The sequence below is a fragment of the Drosophila sechellia genome, unplaced genomic scaffold (genome assembly GCF_004382195.2).
Source record: "Drosophila sechellia strain sech25 unplaced genomic scaffold, ASM438219v1 U_348, whole genome shotgun sequence".
Taxonomy (NCBI): Eukaryota; Metazoa; Arthropoda; class Insecta; order Diptera; family Drosophilidae; genus Drosophila; species Drosophila sechellia.
Genome location: NW_022611293.1, coordinates 10,739 through 18,884, shown reverse-complemented (window position 1 = coordinate 18,884; position 8,146 = coordinate 10,739). Strand labels below are relative to the sequence as shown.

At 39.0% G+C, this 8,146-nt stretch overlaps 1 pseudogene; it reads left to right on the top strand.

Moving 5' to 3' along the window:
• The first annotated feature begins 840 nt into the window (after positions 1-840).
• On the top strand, positions 841-4,718 carry LOC116803242 (annotated as a pseudogene).
• The last annotated feature ends 3,428 nt before the right edge of the window (positions 4,719-8,146 follow it).

Sequence of the window (8,146 nt, the reverse complement as noted above, 5' to 3'; positions counted from 1 at the left end):
TGCAATCGTTTTTATTAGCAGGGGTATTCTTGGCTCATTGCACCACGCAACAAACTGTCGCTTGGCTGCAAGGTCAATATATACAAGTCCATATTGGCCCCCTGCCTGTTCTACGGCCTGCAGGTATACGGCATTGCTGCGAAGAGTCACCTTAATAAGATCCGGATCTTACAGGCGAAGACCTTAAGAAGAATTTCGGGGGCTCCTTGGTATATGAGAACAAGAGACATCGAACGCGACCTCAAGGTGCCCAAAATAGGAGACAAGCTCCAGAACATCGCCCAAAAATATATGGAAAGGCTTAATGTACACCCCAACAGCCTAGCAAGGAAGCTAGGAACTGCAGCTGTGGTCAATGCTGACCCTCGGACTAGAGTCAAAAGAAGACTCAAGCGACACCACCCTCATGACCTCCCTGACCTGGTTTTGACCTAGAAAGTCTTAGTTTTAAAAATTCATTAGAATAATCAAATAAATAGTAATTATTATGTTATATCAACTATTATAATTCTCCCTATCATTTTTAGGATTAAAAACTGTTAGTCTTAAGTAACCAAGACATATTGTAAAATAAAATAATTTAAGCAGATCAAATTAAGTTGCCGCATGGGTAACAGTGCGTTGATCAAATAATAAAAAAAAAAAAAAAAAAAAAAAAAAAGCCCATTGCTAGAATGCATCCAGGTATTCCTGTAGACCAGAAGTGGCAGCCAGGATACTTTTACTTTTCCGCTTCGGCACTTGGGACACAGGCTTTGGTTAAAGGGAATGCAGATAATCTGCGCAATGTATGTCGGTACTATATGTAATGTATATGGAGATGTATGTATAAATTATGAAATGGTAAATTCCCGCGATGTCCAGAGGTTCCTCTCTCACGGTTGCAGCGGTGGTAGGACGTCTATCCTTGGAGTCTTCTACTGAAGATTAGGTTGGAGGGCTTGACTTCGCCCCCTTTGGTTTATTGACTAGCCTTGTGGCGTAGCAATCTTTGATATTAAAACAATTGATTTTGACGGCTTTAGCCGGAGCACGTTCTGATTTATTGTAGTGCAAAACTGAGACTAAAAAGTTTACAAAATGTGGAGCTAAGTTTACCCTAACAGCAATGCATCGCGCCATCGAGACGAGTCGGCAAGCCGACTCAGCATTTCTTGCAGCGTGAGGCAACCAGCATGCCGTTGCCGGCGTTCTTTGCGCAGAGCGCTGAACTCCATTCTGGCGCGTCAGCATTCTATATGGAGAGCTACTTAGTTGCTATGGGTTATGTTATGCGTTGTTAACTTATATGTATGTATATGGAGATGTATATGTACATGTATGTATATGGAGATGTAATGCATGCAATGTATATGAGCATATATATATATTTAATTAATATTTTCCTTGGAAAGGCCAGCGGGTATGTGTTGTTTGTTTGTTGTTTGTATGTATAGCAAAGCAAATTGTATTAAGCGGACTGCGGAGTTAAAGAATAAAAATGTGTTGAAAAGAATTTGGCTTGCGTTGGACACAGTGAAACGAGAACGGAAGAGCTTTGGACTTTAGAAATTTTCACTGAACTTGGCACAAATTAATTTCACTTTTCCACATTTGGAATTTTGCACTGTTCGGACTGGATGAATATTTAAATATATTTGGAAAATGGGACTTAGAAATTTAGAACGGTGGGTAATATGGCGGCGCCCGTGAAAATGGATAAGTAATTTCCTTTAATTGCCTTTTGTCGGAGAAATCCGTTAGATTTGACAATAAATCTGACAGCAAATTGAAAGAAATTGGATTTTCGAACCTTTTGCTGCAGACCGGCAATTAAAAGGAATGGAGATTTCGTACTTATCTTATAAGTTGGTCGCTGAAGGACAAACTTGAAAAATCCAGGATATCCGGCTCGAAGGACCAAAATGTTAGGATGCTAGGGTTTGCTGGTCCTGGAAAATGCCTAGTTTGCTGAAAATAGAACACTCGGAGAAAAGCGAACACTTGACCTTTGTAAATGCGCGGGCGCGACCGGGCGTATCTTTATTGTTCGTGGTTAGTTTTACACTAAAGCTTATTCTAATGAGTTGGGTTCTCCCAAGCGCAGCGGAGACTCTGTGGTGAAGAGCGGGAGAGCGTAAGAGGGAGTGGAGAGCGTAAGAGGGAGTGGAGAGCGGGTGACAGTCCAAACACCGTAACTTGAACAGACAGCATGCGATAAGAAACAGTCCTTTATCCTGGCTGGCTTTCCCCCTGCTCTTGCAAGTGGCTGAAACTGGGTAGGAGGCCTTCATCAGTGCACTGCAAAAATTTTAGGAGATTCTGTTTGTAATTCAAATCCAATCATTTCAGTTGGGAGCTAATGAAACCCTAGTTACACAAAAAGTTCCAGTTATCAAGAAAGTTTCCGAAAACGATTTAGTTAAGAAGGCTCTGCCCTATTTGTTAAAAAACAACTTTATCTGATACCAACCACAGCACAATTTTTCATACAAAGTTTCACAACATACACCATAAAAAGCAGAAAAGCGATTGGAAAAAGCAACAAGGAGGAGCAGAAAGAGCGGAATATTTACAATGCTATATCCAAATTCAAATTAACCTCCTCGGATACCAATAAGTTACTTAACAGCAATACGATACGATAGTCACCCGATCCTGAAGTCTGCGAAAAAGGTATATTGAGTTTGGGGAATCTCTTGCACTTTGCTCCGAACCTCCATTACTTTGTCACAAGGCACGGATTAGTTCAAAAGCTGGTATCTTTTACTCAGGATAATAGCACTTGCACTTTAATGTGAAGTCATGTAAACTGGGTTCTAAGAAAAGTGTGCATAAACTCTCAAGAATTGCCACCTGATGATGCAACTAAGATCGTTCAGGCATTGAACATTCTGTTGTGCAACCCAGAGGCCAAATTTCTAGAAGACGCTCTTAAGGCAGTGAGTAATTTTACCCTTGAAAATGAAATGATTCAAATACTACTTGGCTCTGGAGTTGAAGCCAGGATCATATACTTACTGGAGCATCCGAACGTCATGGTTCAGAACGCCGCTCTGCAAGCCCTAACCAAGAGTTGCTCAACAATAATCTTTTGCCCCATTTATCAGCTCTGATGACCAATAGTGATCTAGATATTCGCTCTCAAGTTCTTTGGCTTTTGCTGAACGTCGCTGACGGAAATAAATTCCAAAGGCTCGCCATTATGAATGCAGGTCTCCAGCATAAAATACTGGAGTGCTTGAAAGCTGATGCGATTCCATTAAAATCTGCAGCTGCCTTGGCAATCACCACGCTGGCTATCGATAAGGACAATAATCTCTTGTGCTATTTTATGAGACAGGGAGTAATTCCGGAGTTCTGCACTTAACTCTTCTGCCAGGTAATAGACATATTATCTAATGTGCTCGATATGCTGAGCACCATGCTAGATTTGGACCCATCTTTCTTGGCAGAGGTGTCCGGCATCATTGAATGGAGTGGGGCTCTAAACAATATCAGGAAGCTCCAAAGCAACGAACATGAGGAAATCGCCGTTGTGGCACATAAAATAATTAGTCCCTACTTTCCCGCCAAACCACACATTGCAACTAAATTCGAATATGTTTTTATATGAATTTACATTAATCATACATTTGCACCTTTCCATCCAAATTCAAAGACGATATTATATTGAGTATACGTTTTAGGTGAATATAAAATGATTTGTACAACATACTCTTTTAGTACAGCCATGGCCTTGAAAAAATATGCTTAAATACTGGCTGCAAAAGAATCGATTTTATATGGATATTATTTTCCGTGTAGATCCCGCATCAATTGCACTTCCGCATGAAAAACAAGTTTCGTGCTTATGCCAGATTATGCAATAATAAATTTTAATGATTTTCCCATTAGTTCCAGCTCGAGGCATGAGAGTGGAAAGTGTGGGCGCGAAAAGCGTTCCGCACGGAATTTTATGATGCAGAAAGTTATTGTACACAGCACGACCAAGTCCATCTATTCCCGAAGCAATACTGTAGAAACCCCGAGGGGAAAATAAGCTATATATACTGATACATTTTCCCATATCAGCGGCCTGGGTTTGTTTTTTGGCGGCCATTACAATAAAAATATAATATAAACTAAGCGCCAAATGACAAGGCCCGTAAAAAGCATATTGAAATTGTCACAAGATCAAGTCATCCTATCCATCAATGTTTCAATCAGGCCTGCCACCAGCTGTGGCAGCCGCTAAAATGTATCCAGAGGACTCTGTTGGCAGGTACGACGATGCAAAAAATTTAATCTAATCCAATTACTCAACACAAACAAGGGGGGCAAGGATTCCCGACCGGGCTCGAATAGACGAGTACCCAAGCATGTCGGATATCACATGTCTTCAGGAAAGTTAAATAACCGAGGCCAATCACAAAGTATCAATAGCCAGGAAGAAAGAGTGCGGATATGGCCAAAGCCACAGGGCCATTTACATCATAAGCCCAAACTAATCAAACGAATGCTTTTAATTATTAACCAACAAAAAGCCGGGTGGTGATGAGAGTGCAAATCCTTGCCCAAAACGAAGGAAAATAAATTGAAATTCATGCGCATTCGGAGGGTCCTTTCTATGCCCTTGTGATGGAATGTCTTGTTGGGTTGGGCTTGGGACCCCCATTGTCTTCTATTGCTTTTTTCGTTTGCTTAAATAAAACGACAGGCCCGAAACTAATGTTTTCATATCTTTCATCAAGATATGGTCGGTGGGCGTGGCAACATGAATTCACAACTTGCGCTGAGTCTATGTCTCTAGAATCTGTATTCTTATTTTCAACTATCTACCTTTTCAAGTTTCTGATATCTCGTCGTTCATACGGACGGACGGACGGACATGGCCAAATCGACTCGGCTATTGATCACGATCAAGAATATATACATTTATAATGTATATAGTAGCATAATATGCTTCACATATTACGCTTACAAGCATTGTACATACAATCTTGCACATGCACAAACACATGAAATCTTTTGTACACATATAGAAAAATCAAACCCCACACCCACAAATACACCGAATAGACATTCCCGTTTCTCGCGACTAACTTCGAGCCGATAAAATCTCTGTACAGTAGTCTTAAGCTGACATTCTTGAAATAAAGACGTTAACCGAAATTTGTTCGTGTTTCAATTTAAAGTTTTCAGCGTTGATCTTTGTCGTTGTTATTGACGGATCATTTATTCGACTAATAAATTAATAACTACGTAAGTGGCGCAGTCGGTAGGATGATACTAATTGATGCGATATTAAACATATTCAATTCTCTGTGTATCATCCGCTAAAGAACTACAACTACAACTACAACTTCAAAAGCTCGCGTCGGTAAATCGGTACAGTCAGTTCAGAACCAAAAACATATCCGAAACCACAGAGTGATAGTGAAATTGAAAAAAACTTAAAATTATATCAAATTTTAAGAAGACGCCTTTGAATTCACTGAGTAGTAAATCCACAAAAGGTTACTCAAAACAATGTGAAATAGCTAAGTGCGCAACACTAAATAAACGTAACTACAACTAAGTGAACTACAATAATAAACGTTAAACTAAGTGAAAATTAAATAAACGTAACTACAATTAAGTGAACTACAATAATAACCGTTAAACTAAGTAAAAACTAAATAAACGTAACTACAACTAAGTGAACTAAAATAATAACCGTTAAACTAAGTAAAACTTAAATAAAACGTAACTACAACTAAGTGAACTACAAAATTACCAGTTAAACTAAGTGAAAACCAAATAAACTTAACCACAAAAAAAAAGCGAACAATAATAATAACAGTGAAAATAAGTGGAAATTAACCCTTTCGCGCCCACCGTTGCTTGTGAGCAATTTCTGTTTTCAGAACTAACTGTAAGCGAGCCTCTTGTTTTATCGGCTCATTCTTTTTGATAGCACCGTGCTTTTATGTGCCTACTCTGAATACGAAAAGAAATAAGCAAAGACACAAACCATTAATTAGAACACAAATCCCATCCAAATCACAAACCTAAATAAAGACACTAACAAAAAAAATTTTAAACCAACAAACCACGATGGCCGTAGCAGCACCAGCACAAATAGAATTGTCTGAATCAAACATGATTCAAGTAGAAAGACAAATACACGCAATCGAGGTTTTCAACGGAGATCCCAACACTTTGTACACTTTCATCAGTCGCGTCGACTTCATCTTGGCTCTGTATCAGACCACAGATGAAAGACAAAAGCTAATAATCTTTGGACACATCGAACGGAACATCAGTGGCGATGTTATCCGCACTCTCGGAGTAACCAACCTCAGCAGCTGGAGCGAACTCAGGACTCAGCTTATACTTAACTACAAGCCCCAAGCACCGAACCACCAACTTCTGGAAGAATTCAGGAACATACAATATCGAGGTAACATTCGACATTTCCTCGAAGAAGCCGAAAGAAAACGACAGATACTTATAAGTAAATTAGAACTGGAAAATAATACTAACGAAACCATTCTCTATACCAGATTAATACAAACCAGCATCGAAAATCTAATTCAAAAACTTCCAAGCCATATTTATCTCAGAATAGTTAACTGTAATATTCCAAACCTAAGATCGCTAATAAATATATTACAAGAAAAAGGTCTTTATGAGGCACCAACCTCAAGTAAAGATAATATGAAGCCAACTTCAATTCCAAACAGAATAACAACCAACCCCCAAAATAGACAAATGAATAACCAAATTAGACCCTTTGTACCCTTACAACCATTCTATAATAACGTCTATCAACCCTATCACCAACCACATTCTCATATGCCCAGGTTTATCCCAAACACGGTTCCTCAATATCAAAATAGACCCATTTACCCACAATCTAACATACCCATGTCACAAGTACCCAGACCAATCCCAGCTTTTAACAGACAAAATATTTTTGACCAAAACCGATTTGGACCTAGCCACACTAACATGCCCACAACATATCCTCAAAACAGAAACGTACAAACCAATAACCCAATAAAAAGACCGAGACCATCAGACAGTGGACAGTCTAAGATGAGCACAGGAGAGCTAAGATACCAGGAAGTAACGTCTAATCAACCCGAAAATCCTTATAATTATAACTACTATTATCCCTGCTATCCAGAATATTTTCACCCTCAGCCTTATCCCTACCAATTGAATTATACTCAAGAATCAATTCAGTTTCCCCCTGAACAGAACTACGACAATTCAGAGATAACAGAAGAGGAAATACCAACAACAAATGACAACGAACCAGTTGACCTTGAACAAGCAGAAAATTTTCGGTTAGTAGCCCCGGATCAAACCAATATATAATGATAAAACATAATAATACTGAATTGAAATGTCTAATCGATACAGGATCTACGATAAATATGCTCACGCGAAATATTTTTCAAACGCCAATACAAGAAACCAATCAGCTAATCCACACTAGTAATGGCCCATTAATTATTAACACACTTACGAGTATACCACCTAATAACTACTTCCCTGTTGCCCAAGACTTCTTTATCCACCCGTTCTCGGATCATTATGACATGCTGATTGGACGCAAATTGTTGTCCGAAGCCAAAGCAATAATCGATTATAAAAAGAAAACTGTTACCCTATTTAACAAAATATATAAGATAAAAGACAGTAATAACATTACAGAACGGAATCATATCCAAATGGACCCTTCATTTCCACAAGACCCCACCTATTTAGAAACCTCCACACTTCAGGAAAACTTGTTCCGACTAGAACACCTTAACGTAGAAGAAAAACCAAAATTAATTAACCTACTGATAAAATACCAAGACAGTCAATTTCACGAAGGTGACACGCTCACGTTCACAAACCAAGAAAAACATGTTATCAACACCACACACAATATCCCCGTCTACTCTAAAGTTTATAGTTTCCAACAGACATATGAAAAGGAGGTAGAAAAACAGATCCAAGACATGCTAGAACAGGGTATTATCCGAGAAAGTAATTCACCGTACTGTAGCCCCATTTGGGTCGTACCTAAAAAGCTAGATGCTTCTGGACAGCAGAAGCTTCGTATCGTAATAGACTATAGGAAATTGAACGAAATAACAATAAACGACAGATACCCCATACCAAACATAGATGAAATATTAGGAAAACT